The sequence below is a fragment of the Thalia democratica genome, chromosome 6, assembly GCF_965202585.1.
Source record: "Thalia democratica chromosome 6, ktThaDemo2.hap1.1, whole genome shotgun sequence".
NCBI classification, from domain to species: Eukaryota; Metazoa; Chordata; class Thaliacea; order Salpida; family Salpidae; genus Thalia; species Thalia democratica.
In genome coordinates, this window is record NC_139170.1 from 35092354 (window position 1) to 35107964 (window position 15611).

A 15611-nucleotide genomic window follows, 5' to 3' on the forward strand; every position below is an offset into this window, starting at 1 on the left:
TATTTTCATCGGAAAATTATAAGTAAGCGAGGCACCACCGAGATTCGAACTCGGGATCTCCTGTTTACTAGACAGGCGCTAAACCAACTAAGCCATGCCGCCGCTTGAGCAGATGCATATTGTTTAAAATATAAATGTAATGAAACGTTACTCGATATGCCGACTTCTAGTAAGAAAACATACAAAACGTTACATACAATACAAATTCTCACTTGTTAAAGTTTGAAACTTATTGGAAGTACAGTCAATAACTTTTGTACTTTCTTTAATAAAAAAATGCTATTAATTTTAGTTTAACTTATATTATTTAAATTATTCTTATACTTAAAAGGGCTGCTTTAGTTTGAAAACTTTTATTATAAGTTAGTTTATAATTTGTCTCAACACTAATTATAACAATATTCTGTGAAATGAGTATTCAAGTCTAACTAAGTTGTATACAAGGTTGGTTATGTGTTTTTTTCTTTCATTAAACAAAATTTTATTTTTTGAAAGTAAGTCGCCTGGAACGACTACGTAACACTGTTAGTTTAACTTTAAATTACTAACTTAACCTTATACTTACTTTAACCTTACACTTACTTTTACCTTCAACAAAAACATCGGCGAAAGTCTGCAGAGCAAACGCCTGGACTTTTGTATGCCGTGAGACAATACTTTAACCTTATACTAACTTTAAGCTTATACTGTTACTTTAACCATATACCTACTTTAACCTTATACTGTTACTGTAACCTATGCTATTACTTTAACCTTATACTATTACTTTAACCTAATACTATTACTTTAAGCTCATACTGCTACTTTAAGCTTATACTGTTACTTTAACCATATACCTACTTTAACCTTATACTGTTACTGTAACCTTATACAGTGCTTATTCACTTATCCGGACACGTTGGGCAAGATTTTTCTGCAAACGTGTCCGGATAACTACAAAAAATATTTTTTTATATGTATTAATATAACTGCTGCATATAATGCAATGCATAATAAAAGTGTTATGGTAAAAACAAATACATAGCAATTGTAAGTAATATAAAATGAAATGATAAATAATAAAAGCTAAACTTAAGGTTAACTAATTTATTTTTTCTATGGTAGAAAAACATCAGACTTACTAACCCTCTGCAACTATATACATTTTTCAAGGGTTAAGCAAGCAAAATTCATCATTTGTAATTGCACCTGCCCTAAATATTAATTTGAAAAAATATTAATTTTTGTTTAGAGAAAATATAAACTAAGTTTATGCTTAAAAACAAAAAATAATGTAAACCTATCTCTTTAAATGAAATGAAAGACTTTTTTTTTAATTAAAAAAACAGACAGGAAGAAAACGGGAAACTTTAACTAAGTTTAAAGTCAATTTAACGGAAACATATCACTTTTAGCAAACTAGTTTTAATTGGAAGTTTTACTAGAATTAGAAATAATATACGTTTGTTTTATAGTTTTTCCACGTTTTTCAGCAGAAAACTTATGGAATTTAAAAAGTTGCGAAACTTTTTGAATGAATTTTTGTGTTTACTTTTGAAATTTTTTTGAATTTTTTTCTGACCGAAACTGTCCGGATAAGTGAGCGTCCAGAAAAGTTAAGTCCGGATAAGTGAATAAACACTGTACTATTATTTTAACATTTTACTATTACCTAAAGGTTATCCTTACCTTAACTTTATACTGTTATTTTAACTTTGTACTCACTTTAAGCTTATGCTGTTACTTTAACTTTATACTATTACTTTAACCTTATACCTGCTTTAACCTTATATGCTCATTGGCAGCAAGACACTAGTCAGTACCTATTATGTTACACATATACACAGTTATATTTTTTCTATGACTTTATAATGCTGGTAGTTTTAATCACACTGTAGGAATAACCTATTTTGAAAGTCAGATAGCTATTAAAGTTTGTTTCCACATAAAAATAGTTAGTCATCTAACACATGGGTGGGCAACTTATGGCCCGCTGGTTGGATCCGATCCGAAGAGTGAAAGTTACAAGACCGCCAAAATCCGACACTCGAATGCCTGCAAAGATATAAACTTGGTCCGCTAAACCAAACTTTAAGACTTACACTATATATTCTTTGGTTTAAAGTTGGTTGTTAAAGTTTTAAGTTTAGGTAAAAACATGACGTAACATATTAACTTTACCGTGAAAACGTTTAGCTTTGCAAAATATAAAGGTCGAGACAGATGTTATTTTAGCAGAAAACAAAATTTCAATTTCTTTTCAAGTAAAGAAAAAATTACATTACTTGCTGCTTACAAATTTCAAAAATCAGAAGTTTATTACAAAGCAATGTTTCTCTCTTCTGAGACGGTAAGTAATAATAGTTGTGAAAATAATATAAACACTAAAGAAGATATAAAGGTTAAACTTCAGTTTTAGAAAAAATTATGGTCTTTTTGCTACTGTTTCAAAGACCTAAACAAAAAATGCGTCGACCAGGAGTCTAACCCGGAACTAGTGCTTGGAAGGCACCAATGCTAACCGTTACACCATCGACGCCTGTGTCTAACTAATGGAATTAAGGAATATATACTTATCTACCGCTATTTACTGTCTTACAAGCGTTAAGAGAAATTGCTAAGGTTAGACTCGAGTAAATTTACTCGCGGCATCAAACCAATAATTTTATAAACACATAAATGTGCTTGTCGTTGTGGCCGAGTGGTTAAGGCGATTGACTAGGTTCGAGTCCTTCCGACGACGCTTTTTACCAAGTTTTAGTTGTCATTAACTAGTTCGTAATATTTTTGCCTCATCTGCATGACTAAAGTTAAGTTTTTGCTTTTAGTTTAAATTCACAACTAGATCATTATATCTGTAGTAGATTTAATTAGTTAGTTGTAATTAAAAGGATGTTATATATTTTTTATTAGTATTAAAAAAATATATATTTAAGCATTTTTCTTTGTCATTTCATAATAAATAAGATTGAAAAGTATGATACTTTAGAATGAAAATATAAAAAGATGGAGTTATGATTTATTAATAGTTTTTAACAAACTGTATCAAGTAATTATTTCATAGTTGTAAGAAAAAACTATTTCCATAAAAGCTCAAATTCAAAATTAAAGTTAATATATGTTAAAACAAGTAATTGTTTTATTCGTTTTATCGTTTAGAAAAAAAATTCTTAATTAGTAATATAAAAACCTTAAGTTTGCAAATTAAAATAGTTTTATAGTTAAAAAAAAAGTTAATAAAGTTTGTGGAAACAAGTACAGTTGTAATAGTGTTTTCATTGTTTTTTAATTGAAAATAAACCATTCTGTTTTAAATTTATCAGTTTAATAAAACAAAATGTAGTTTGCTTGCAGCTAATTTTTTTTTTAAGTTTGTATAAAAAAGTTGTAAATTTTGTTAACATTATTATTATATATGATTAGTTTTTATCAGATGCACATATTTTAATAATTTAAAAATAGAAATCTTAAGACCACATTTATCTAAATCTTTAAAAAAGTTCTAAATAAAAGTAATATTACAGCTCTCTACTACTCATATAAGTAATTCATTAAAAAGTTGTAAGCATAATTAGACTTATGCATTAAGGAAAGCACATAAAAATAAAGTTTATTATTTTTAGTACCAGGCTGAAAAATACTTCTTACAAATAGTTTCAAAAAAAGTTCTTAACTTAATATATAAAGAAGTAAATATTTATTCAATTTCTATTTAGTTAAATCAGCTGAAAAAAGATAGAAGAAAGTGCTTTTTAAGCAGTTTATTGTATATATTTTTCAACATAAACAATAGTCAATTTAAAACAATTTAAATTTAATAGCTTATAGTAGTTTGAGATGAAGTAAAACATTACAAACTTATTAAACTTTTTATAAAGCACAACTTCAATTTAATTTAACCTTAATAAAAAAATGTATTTATAAACCCTACACTTTGGAATTAATTATAAACAGAATTACTTAGTAATTAGTGCTGTTCTCAGACGTTTTTTACTATATAAATGTTATTTAAAGATAATTTTTCACTATGTATGCACTTTAATACAGTGTTTGTTTTACACTAATTGAAATAAAAAAATTATAAAGGAGCCTGACAGGGGACTTGAACCCCTGACCGTTGGATTAAAAGTCCAACGCTCTACCGACTGAGCTAGCCAGGCTCACATATCTAGATAAAATAACAATATATATACTTATAAGCTAAACAACGTTTAATGTATACTTTCGTTTTCGAAGTGATGTAACATTAATAGTTAACCATGAACATAAAATTTGGTTTATACGTTTTTTTGATTAATAAGTTTAAACAAATAAAAAACAATTTTTTGGTGAAAAAAGTTTTTATTTCAAGTTTCAATTTTTACTTTTATAAATTAATTATTTAAATTACTAAATTACCTTTTTAAAATAGTTACAATGTTTTTTTTTTTGTTTTAGTTTTTCTGTTTCAGTAAAAGCAAATCAAATTATGTAGTAAAACTTTTATATGATTTTTTTATATTATATTAATAAATGACAAAAATTAAGTGTAATTAATTTATGTAATGACTTTTTTTTCTTAATTTTGATTTTAGTTCATTTAAAAAAAAAGTTTATCTCTTGGTGAAGCGTTTCACCAGACTTAATTCTCCTTGCTTTCATGAAGGCGAGTTAAAAACACTTCAAAATACTTTTCTTTCCCTTGCCGATCCAGGTAACTTAGTTTCGAAAGTTATAACAAGAAATAGAAGTTCAACAGCTTTAAAAATGATTGGCCCCCAGAAGTGTCCAGTTAACTTAAAACTTCCTTATCTTGGAAATACTTTTGAAAGGTTTTCTAAGAAAATTTCTGAGGAAATAAACTAGGTTTTCAGCTCTGTTCATTAAAGAACAGTTTTGTATACTGATCGACCTCTAAATGGAATTTACAAAGATGTTTCTCCCTTCCATGAAAAAAGTAACATCATCTATTAATTTTGTTGTCACTGTGGTAGTAACTACGTGGGAAAAACATCTCAAAGGTTTCATGTAAGAATCGATCAGCATGTTCCGAAAATTTTGAAAAGCTGGTTTGGTGGTCGTTCGGAGAAACCAACGAAAAAGTACTTCTCGCCGATTGGGCAACATTTGTTGGACAACCCGGAATGTGCTAAAAACTATAAAAAGTAGAACTGTTCAATCTTAGTGAGAGCCTAGAACTTTTTTCAGTTACATATTCTGGAAACCTTATGCATTCAATCTTTAAGGCCTAGTTTATGTAAGCAGAAAAAGTTTGTATATCTGACTAGACTTTTAAAATCCTATATTAAGTAATTTTAAAGTAATTAGTTTCCCGTTAAAAATTTTTAAAGGGTAGTTTTATTTTCATTTTTTCGCTGGTTCGTTTTAGTTTGGTTTTAATCTAACGAGTTTTATTTGTACAGCAAAGTTCTATAGTATGAGCTTTAAGTTAGTTTTAACATTCCATTATTACGTCATTTTATATTTTAATACTTTATTATACAGTATAATTTTATTTCTAATTTCATATTCAGTTCAACTTAGTAAGATACAATTTCTGATGAGCCTTACAACGGAAGTACTCAAACAAATTTAAGAAGAATTAGATTATTGTTTACAAAAGTAGGTTTACTTATATACATATAGTTTACTTTTGTATGTAAATATATTAAACCAAAAGTGTTGTGAATTTAAAACTGTAGTATATTTTAGTTATTTTAAATTATTTTGTTTAATGACGTTTAAAGTTTAATTTTTTGATCAAGTTAAAATCAGTATTTAAAAAGACATAGTTTAAACTTTTCTGCGTAAAATTTTCAAATGTAAAAAAGCAGTTTTTTCAACGAGAATATTTTTGAACAAAATACATTTAAATAAATATTATTGTATGTAAACAACAAAATTTTTTAAATAAGTATGTTTTAATATAATAAAGCAATGGATATTTAAACTAAGTTTTAAAAAAAAAGAGCTTTGTATAAACTTTGAAATTCAATAGGCCTTTAGTAAGCACAGCATATAATACTAAACTAGTGCTTTTTAGCAACTATATATACTGTTATTCAGTCGATAATGTACAGTCCTACATGGTCTAGTGGTTAGGATTCCTGGCTTTCACCCAGGCGGCCCGGGTTCGATTCCCGGTGTAGGAACATTTTTTTAATTGCTGTTGAGCAACGTTCTTAAGAAGTTAAGTTTACTACTAACAACTTGAAAAAAATTAATTTTAATTGTATCTCAAACAATATCTACATTTTGTTTCAGAATAAGCAACATCCAATTAAGCAGTTATTAATTTAACTTTATTAGAAACGATTGGCTTAATTTTTTTTCAAATGCTTAATAAGTTAAATTTCACTAAGTTATGTTTTTTTTAAAGTTTAATGTATTCTTAACTGTAAATATATTATTAACAAAAAAACTGCTAAATTTTTTTTTATAAACTTTACTACACTTTGAAAAACAAATATCTTTAACTAGTTTTAGCTAACGCGTAAGAAATTTAGATAAAAAAATGTAATTTAAATTAACTAACTACAGTTTACTACTATAAAAAAAACTTTTTGTTATATTGTGTTTCAATACTCAAAAGTTTACCCACAAGTATAAAAGAATCAAATTTACTTTTAGAAACAATGAGAAATCCTTACTGTATTTAAAAACATAATTTATATTTAGTTTTTTGCTCAGAAGAACTTTAAATGTACTTTAGTTTTGTATGAAAACTATTTTTGTATTTTAAATTACCTTAAAAATTTTAGAAAACTAATTGCTTTTAACTCAAACTTACATTTTGTTGTTATTTTTATTTTTTAATCTCTTTTTGAAACTTAATGAAATACATATTTTAATAACTGTGATAAACTATTACAACCGTTAAGAAACTTTTTGTTTTCAACTCGTAGCTTAAAAATGTAATCTTTATGACAAGAATCTAATTAAAATATACTCTTATAATAATTAAAAGCATTATTCTAATGCAAAACATTAAAAAAGTTTACTTTTTCAGTGATCAAGTCATTGAAAAAAAAAAGATAATCTGTACATGTGGTAAAAAAAGTGTTCGATTTTATTAAATATTTATGATTTAATCTAAAATTAAAGTATAGAATAAAAGTTTGGTAATGAAATCAAAAAAACTCAATAAAATTATTTTTTCATAAAAGGATTTTAAACTTTTTCAATTGTGAGCTCGTTGTTTAGTTTTGTTCAAATTGGTCAAAAAAAAAAAAACCTTGATTATGATGTCATTAATGAACTTATTCAAATTTAAACGAATCAAACAAGTTAAATATATTCTATTTGTAGCTTAAGCATCTGAAAAAACAAATATTTGAATAGACAAAGCTTTCATAACAAGCGTTGTTAATAACACAAGCTGCAGTTTATGCTTATATGCTTCATGAGTAAGGTATTTAGCTAGCACGAGTATGTGTTTATATGCGTACTGTATTACAATTTATCACGCTGTCCCGTGGTGTAATGGTTATCACACTGGACTTTGAATCCAGTAATCCGAGTTCAAGTCTCGGCGGGACCTCATTTTTCAATTAGTCCTTTTTTATTTTGGTTTCGTAAGAACTTTTTTATAGGTGCTCTTTTGTATCTTATTACTTTTCGTTACAATTCAAGCACCTTCTAATACAAAGTTTCGTGTATTGAGTAGTAAAAAAGTGTCTTCTATATACAAATTTTGTATTTAGGCCACTTATTAACATACTTATAAGCAAATAAGCATGTTGTATACTCAGTAAAAGTTTTGTAATAAGTAAACTTACTAATAACTTTATACTACAGTAAAACTAGTTCAATATTTTTAATAAAATATTTTAGCTAAAAAATATATATACTAAAAGTAATATTTTTTTACTAGTTTAAAGAAAATTATTGTTACAAATAACTTTCATAATTAAGTTAAAAATATCAACAGTTACTGAAACGTTTAAAGAAGTGTTAAAATATTCTAAAACTTAATCAAAAAGAAAATTATTTTTTTTTTAAAGAAGAACTTATGTTTGGTGAATTATAAAGTTATCCACTACCTATTTTATTTACTACAATAAAGAGTAGATAAAATGTTACAAAAGTTATATTTGTAGAAAATTATAAACTTAACTATAAGATAAAAATACTGTAAGTATAACCAATTCATAATTTTAAACAAAGTATTAGGAAAAAATTAAACAGAGATTTTTAGTAGTATACAATGAACATTGTAAAGCTTTAAAAACAAAATGACTAACGAGTAACTTGGAAATAAGCTACATGTTAAATAAATTTCCTTTCAAGGTTTTATGTAGTTAAAATTATTTTTTTGAATTTGAATAAAATTATAAAAAGTTTTGAATATTGAAAGTTGCTTGTAAATTATACAAATAAATTGAGTTCACACATTAAAAAAAAAGAAATACTTTACACTTTAAAAGTTTCTATTATAATGCATATGATTTAATCTTGAATGTTGTATAAACAACAGTCAAACATGTTAAGGTATACAAGCTAATATGTAAAGTTTCATTTATATTTGTTATATTTTGAAATCATGCGTAAGTCAGGATGGCCGAGTGGTCTAAGGCGCCAGGCTCAAGCGAAATGCTTCATAAATTAAGTTAATTTTTGCACAAGCCGTTTTGCATGATTGTTGATAGTTTCAAAATTACGTCATAATCTATTTATGCAAAAAATGTTTAACTTTCATTAGTGATTTTGTTTTGTGCTTTATTTTACACTTGTTTTGAAGCTGATGAGTGAATAGTCACGAAACTCGAGTCCTTTGAGTTTTGCATCTTTAAATAAACCTTTTTAATATATATATATATAGAATTAAGTTATTTAACTTAATAAATTAAATTTATATATATATTTTTTTTTGTTTTTTTGCATAACTTTTGTATCTTTGTTTAGTACAGTGCTTTGTATTTTGAATTTAACTGGCTGATGATCAGAGCTTTATGAAAAATTAAAGCTTTGTGAAACATATGTTCCAGAATTTTTAAAATCACCATTTGAATAAATTATTTAAAAGCCCTTCAAGTGGGCTCAGTTGAAAGTGTTTATGTTTAAACATTAACCTTATTTTATATATATTTATATATATATATAATCAAATATTATTAATTACCGCATAAAATTATAAACAAAGTAATAAACAAAAAATTAAAGCATTTATTGTTAGTTTTATTTGAACTTAAAAACTTAATTACTTAAATGACAACAACCAGTTAAAAAGTTACTTTATTACTTTAAAGTGCTTTAAAAAGTTTTAGTCAAAGTATACTTGTCGGAACCTCATGCGCAGATTTTAACTTTATAAACTCAGTATTATTCCGATAGATGTCCTCCCAGGTTGTCTAGTGGTTAGCATTTGTGGCTCTCACCCACGCGACCTGTGTCGATTCCCAGTCTGGGAACATTTTTTATGGACTAAAAATAACTTTTAGAAATAAAGTAAACACATTTTTATTTTATGTTAACTTATTAATTTGCTATGAAATTTCTTAAATCAGATTGTTTATAGTTAACTTAATCACATTAATGAAAATATATAATATTCTGATAGTTTTTACTTGAGATATATAATTATTAGTTTTGTTTGCTAATTTATTTTAAAAATCTATTTTGTCTCATGATTAAACCTACCATTAAATAATGTGTGTACTTTATTTTGATTTTTTAGTAGCGATATTTAAAAACTTAACAAAACTGATTAGTGTATATAAAACTAAAATTTAAGAGAAAAGGTAATTTTATTTAAAAGTAAATTAATATAATAGTTTTATCACAGATGTTCTTGTCCTAAAACTTTATTTCAACTAACGGCGTTTCACTGCTCTCAAATAAATTTAAGAACAGATCTACGGAGTCTATAAAATGTTAACACACATTAGAAAAAAAGCAGAAAAAAGCATGTATAATTATGTATAGTATTTATCTAGGTAGTAACTATAAATGGACTTTATGGTTTAAAAACAAAGTTTGGGATAAAAGCATAAAATTATAAAATTGTCTACAAAAAAAACAAATTTAATAAAAGTAGGCACTAACCTCAAAAAGCTCTAAGAATAGGCAAGTTTTAAAAATAAAAATTAAATTGAGTTGTGCAGAAATGTTACGTCATAATAATTTTAACAAATTGTTCAATAATTTATACAGCTTAAAAACATGAAGTATTAAACTTGCAAGTATATGTGAGTTTTGTGAAATAAATTAGTACATAAATAGACAGAGTTATTTAAAGTAGAATCGTCGGTTATGGGGACAGATATTCGATAAATCTTGCCGCTTATACCTACTTCTGAATAAGCGGCAAGATTTATCGAATATCTGTCCCCATAACCGACGATTCTACTTTAAATAACTCTGTCTATTTATGTACTAATTTATTTCACAAAACTAACATATACTTGAAAGTTTAATACTTCATGTTTTTAAGCTGTATAAGTTATTGAACAATTTGTTAAAATTATTATGACGTAACATTTCTGCACAACTCAATTTAATTTTTATTTTTAAAACTTGCCTATTCTTAGAGCTTTTTGAGGTTAGTGCCTATTTTTATTAAATTTGTTTTTTTTGTAGACAATTTTATAATTTTATGCTTTTATCCCAAACTTTGTTTTTAAATCATAAAGTCCATTTATAGTTACTACCTAGATAAATACTATACATAATTATACATGCTTTTTTCTGCTTTTTTTCTAATGTGTGTTAACATTTTATAGACTCCGTAGATCTGTTCTTAAATTTATTTGAGAGCAGTGAAACGCCGTTAGTTGAAATAAAGTTTTAGCACAAGAACATCTGTGATATACATTCCGATAAGCTTAGCTTATCAGGATCTCCAGGATTTAACGCCTTATAACGTTACATCTTATAATAGTTTTAGGTTTTTGAAAACACTGAAAAGAGCCTAAAGTTCTAGAATAAAAGTAAACTTAAAAAAAAGTATAGAATTAGTTTAAACTAAAGATTATAGTATATTTTTTAATGTGGTATTTAAAGTTTTAAAAACTAAACTACAAAAATATTTTTGTATAGAGGGTTTTCTAACTTAATTGAGGTGGGAAATTATAACAAAAAAAATATAAAAGTTAAAGTTTGAAGGAAACCTTAGCAATATTATTAAGTTGTAAATAAATAAAAATTTATTTATAAACGTTTGTCTAAATATCTTTTATTTTTCTTGATTCAAAGTTTAACTTTGTACTGAATAAGCTATTAAGTATATTCATAAAATCTATATGATATCAGTTATACAAGCTTCAAACCATTTAATTTCAAGAAAAATTTACTGGAATAAACAATTTATATAAAGCTAAAAGAAAAATACTATAATAAAATAGTAGAAATTTACTTCATTTTCTGAAGAGTTTTATTAGATCCTACCGTAGAAAATAAATTATTATTGAAAAAAATTATACTTAAGTACTCAAAAAAGTATAGACACGACCCTGGGCTAGTTTATGTATACTCAGCATAGTTTTTTTTTAAACAAAAAAGGAATTAAAATGCAAACTTTTTATGTATTTTATTTAAATCAGCTGAAAAACTAAAAAACAATATTTAAATTGACTGTTTTAAAAACTGATACAGGGCTGCCTAGAAACCTTGAATCTTGGAAAAACCTGAAATTTAACAATTTAGGTTAAAAAAAGAAGTTTGAGAAATTTTGAAAACAAAAACCTAAAAAAAAAACTTCAAAGTTTGGACGAAAATTACTAAAAAATATGGAATTCAATACAAATTTTGCTTAGTAAGTAGTAAAATTTTGATTTCACACAATAAATTTATCATATAGATTATTATTTTTTTGTCATTTTTTTTATTAAAAAACACATTTAAAGTAGCTTTACAGTATCTTTAAAATTTTTTTATAATAATCAAAACATTTTATTATAAATAAATATTTAAAACATTACCTTAAACTTAACCATAAACTAAAAACAGACCCAAAAATTTGTACTTTTAAATAAACTAGAGGAAAATTTTAAAAACCTCGAGAAAACTTGCCAAAACATTTGGCAACCCCGCTAATATTAAATATAAATTTGTACTAAGTTTAATTATGGAATAAGTTTGTTCTGTGAATTAGCAAAAACACTTTTACATTAAGTTTAAATATTACTTCTAAACTTTTTAAAGTTCATAGTTTTAAAGAATGGCCATTCAAGTTTCAATCTTATACATGAATACAAAACTAAAAATAACTAAACTTTGATGAAGTTTAAAATTATTTTAACGTAAACGAATTAAACCGTCAACATTTAAACTAATGACGGAACTTTTCATTAAAAAAAATACAGATGGATTTTTTTTTGGCGAAGCTTTCTTGTCTCTTAGAAAAAAATTCACGGAGTTGGATGAGTTGTGACACACTTTCTGGTATGACTTCTGGTTGACAACACTGGTAAGCTAACTAATGATCTACTTTGTGCATTGGTAAAAAAATGAACAGACAATAAGTAATTAAACAGAATACAAGTCTTATAAAGCTGTTTAGAAATAACATAAAAAAAAATCAAGTTTTTTTATCAGGGTTGTCACACCTTCAGGCTATGGTTAACTATACTTTTAGTTTTTAAAAGCTCAAGAAGCTTTATGCTGGTTAAAGGTTGTCAGAAACTCTGTCTAGTTCTATGTTATTTTTTTAATTTAGGCCAGTTTTTGTTAGAAAAAAAAATTAGTTTCTAACTTTATTTTCTGATTAGAATACGAAAAACAAAATTTAATATAGTACTGTTTACACTTTATATTTTCTCGAATACTTTGTTATTTCTTTGTATTTTGCATCGAGCTTTTTCTTACCATGTCTAATTTTTAACTTATAACGTTCATTAGTTTTATTTGTTGAATTACGCTTCTGTTTAGTTGTAATATGATTTTTTTCATCTACTAACTAAAAGTTTTTCTTAGTTTAACTTTGTATAAATTCTGTTTATCTGTATAATAAGTTTTGATGGAAAATTTTTTAAATAAAAAAATCAAATTCAATTGTACTCTTAATGTAATAAAAACAATAAGTAAATAACTATGACGACAAATTAGTTATAGATTTAATTAGTTAAATAATGTTTATATATGAAATATATATAATATATGAAAACTTTATTAGTATTTAATGTAAACTGTTAAGTTAACTATAATAAATTCTTATTTTTATAATTATATCCCATTAAAAACAAATGACTCACTTAACTTATAAGCAAAAGTTTATTGATTTTTTTAAGTTACTCTAAAACAGTTAACTTTTAGTAATTAAAGAAAATTAATTAGTTGTTAACTTATGATAAAAGAAATATTTGGTATTTCAAGTTTTAATTTAAATTAACTAATATTGTAAATCATAATCTAAAGTTGATCTTAAAACTAAATTTCTATGTTTTTTTTTGCTTAAAAAAAAGTTTTATTGCTATTTTAATAAATTTCTGAGGTATGAAAAAAAAAATTATATGTTGTTATATGTTGTATGTATATATATTTCATGTTGTCATCAAAAATAAAAGAATATAGTTTAATATAAGCTTGTGTTTTTATAACTAATATAACTTTGAACCTTTATTACGTAGTAATTTTGTTTTTATTTGTTTATAACTACTAATATAATCAAATTACCTAAACAAATAGGATTTATTTTATTAAAAAACTTTTTAAAACTATAGTTTGCTACTCTTAAAGTATTTGTCTGTTTTAAACTTAGAACATTTTCAAACAGTCTTTGATTGTTATAATTTAACATTTTTGTTTTTAATAATAATAAATTGTATTGTGTTTAGATATGAAAAATTAAGTTTTTAATTAGTAATTGACAAATTATTACTTTAATTTATCAAATTACTTTTTTACTTGCTTTTCCAATTATTTGAATGTCATCTAAAGTCTGTCAACAAAAACCTATTTCTTAATTGATTCATTCACTGTTTTCGATAAAGTCAATTGTGTTTGAGAGAATAGAAGTTAAGTCTTTAAATAATAAAATTTTAAAAGCTCTAAAAACTGTTGTAAAAGACTCGTGTATAGAGGAGTAAGTAGAAATACTAAACAAATTATAAATTACATTAAACAATCATTTAATTGTTTATATTTAATAATTATTTTAGGTCTTGTTTTAGTTTTTTTGTAACCTTTAATTAGTTATTGTAGATTTTTTGTAATAGTAATAGATAGGTTGATAAATAGTAATAAACAAATTACAAGTTAACACTAACAACAAACTTTAACTAAATTGTATGGTCATTTATGTTATTTTTATCACCATAAAGCCATTTAAACAATCATATTAAAAAAACTTTGAACAAGTTGATTCAAATAAATAGTAGAGGTTGCACAAGAATAAAACATAGATTAATTATTAGTATTAATATATCGTTTAAGTAGTTTAAAGCTATCATTAAGCAACTTTTATAACTTAAAACTATTTTACTACTTAAGGTGGTAAAAATAAGGTATACTTTCTAAAACTTGAAAAGAAATCTGAAAAGCCTTGAAGAATTTTTAAAATCCATGAGTTAATTTGCTAAAAACAAGTGGCCACTCTGTGTTATATCCAGCTTATTTTATAACTGCATTTTTTAAAGCACAGTTTATTTTATAGCTATTAAAGTAGTAAAGGTTAATCATATTGAACTAAGTGTCTTTCCGTGAATTTTTTACACTATATTAACAATAGACTTTGAAAAACTAATTTAAGTCTTTAAAAACAATAGTTTCAACAGTACTATAACATGTATATTGGGAATATAAGTCATAAAATTTTTTAGTTTGAAATGAGGAAATTCAAGTTGTTTTATACAATTTAGCTATAATAAACTCTAGTAGATTTTTGTTGTATACGTTTATTTTAATTTTGTACAACTTTTGCTAAAGGTTACATGTTTATTAGTTTAACGTTGCTATAGCATATTATAAGCATTTGTTCTAATTAAAAACTACCTTTTACTTAAATTCTAATTACCTATCATACTAAAAAGTACATATTGTTTTTATTGTTACTAAACACTCCCAATTATAAACATATCTATATAAGGTGTCGACGTAAGGTATTTTTGTTTAGGTTGGGGAAGTTTACAAGTGTCTCAAAACCCCCTTAAATTTAATATATTTACAAAACAATTTAGTAAAATAAAAATTGTACGACTACAAAAAATTGCTTGCAAACTAGGTTTTACATAATAAATAATAACGTCAACACCAGTGGCTTAGCGTGGTATTTTGGTCAGGGGGTGCGCAATTTTTTTTTCTCAAAAAATCCCCTAAATTAAAACTTTTGGGCCGCAAATTTTTCGGGTTAATTTTCTTGGAAATTTAAGAAATTACTAAAAAATCTTTCTCCTACTTCATTTTTCAAGCAATCTTCTTCAAATTTTAGAAAATGTTCCTTACATTACAGGAAAAAAACGTTACTTATGAATTTAGATAACTAAAATAAATAAAAAATTTATAAAAAAATTAAAAAAAAAAGTCTTTTTTAAAAAAAAAAAAAAAGAATTTTTACTACAATTTTTCAATTCACAAGTAACGTTTTTTTTATGATTGTATAAAGATTAAACTGTTCAAGTTTGAAGAAGATTGCTTGAAAAATGTAGGAGGAAATAGATTTTAAACAAACTAGCCTTTTTTCGCTGTTTTAGTTTTCCCTTCCCATAGGTAACCTATTA

The 15611-nt window shown here is 24.8% G+C and overlaps 5 non-coding genes across 5 annotated transcripts; 2 read left to right on the forward strand and 3 right to left on the reverse strand.

Moving 5' to 3' along the window:
- Positions 1-29: 29 nt before the first annotated feature.
- On the reverse strand, positions 30-102 carry Trnat-agu (transfer RNA threonine (anticodon AGU)). The gene has a single exon. It is a non-coding gene; the product is annotated as a tRNA-Thr (tRNA).
- A 2344-nt stretch (positions 103-2446) lies between these two features.
- Trnag-ucc (transfer RNA glycine (anticodon UCC)) lies at positions 2447-2518 on the reverse strand. Its single transcript has one exon. It is a non-coding gene; the product is annotated as a tRNA-Gly (tRNA).
- Positions 2519-4066: 1548 nt separating this feature from the next.
- Positions 4067-4139, reverse strand: Trnak-uuu (transfer RNA lysine (anticodon UUU)). The gene has a single exon. It is a non-coding gene; the product is annotated as a tRNA-Lys (tRNA).
- A 1899-nt stretch (positions 4140-6038) lies between these two features.
- Positions 6039-6110, forward strand: Trnae-uuc (transfer RNA glutamic acid (anticodon UUC)). The gene has a single exon. It is a non-coding gene; the product is annotated as a tRNA-Glu (tRNA).
- A 1316-nt stretch (positions 6111-7426) lies between these two features.
- Positions 7427-7498, forward strand: Trnaq-uug (transfer RNA glutamine (anticodon UUG)). The gene has a single exon. It is a non-coding gene; the product is annotated as a tRNA-Gln (tRNA).
- Positions 7499-15611: the final 8113 nt, after the last annotated feature.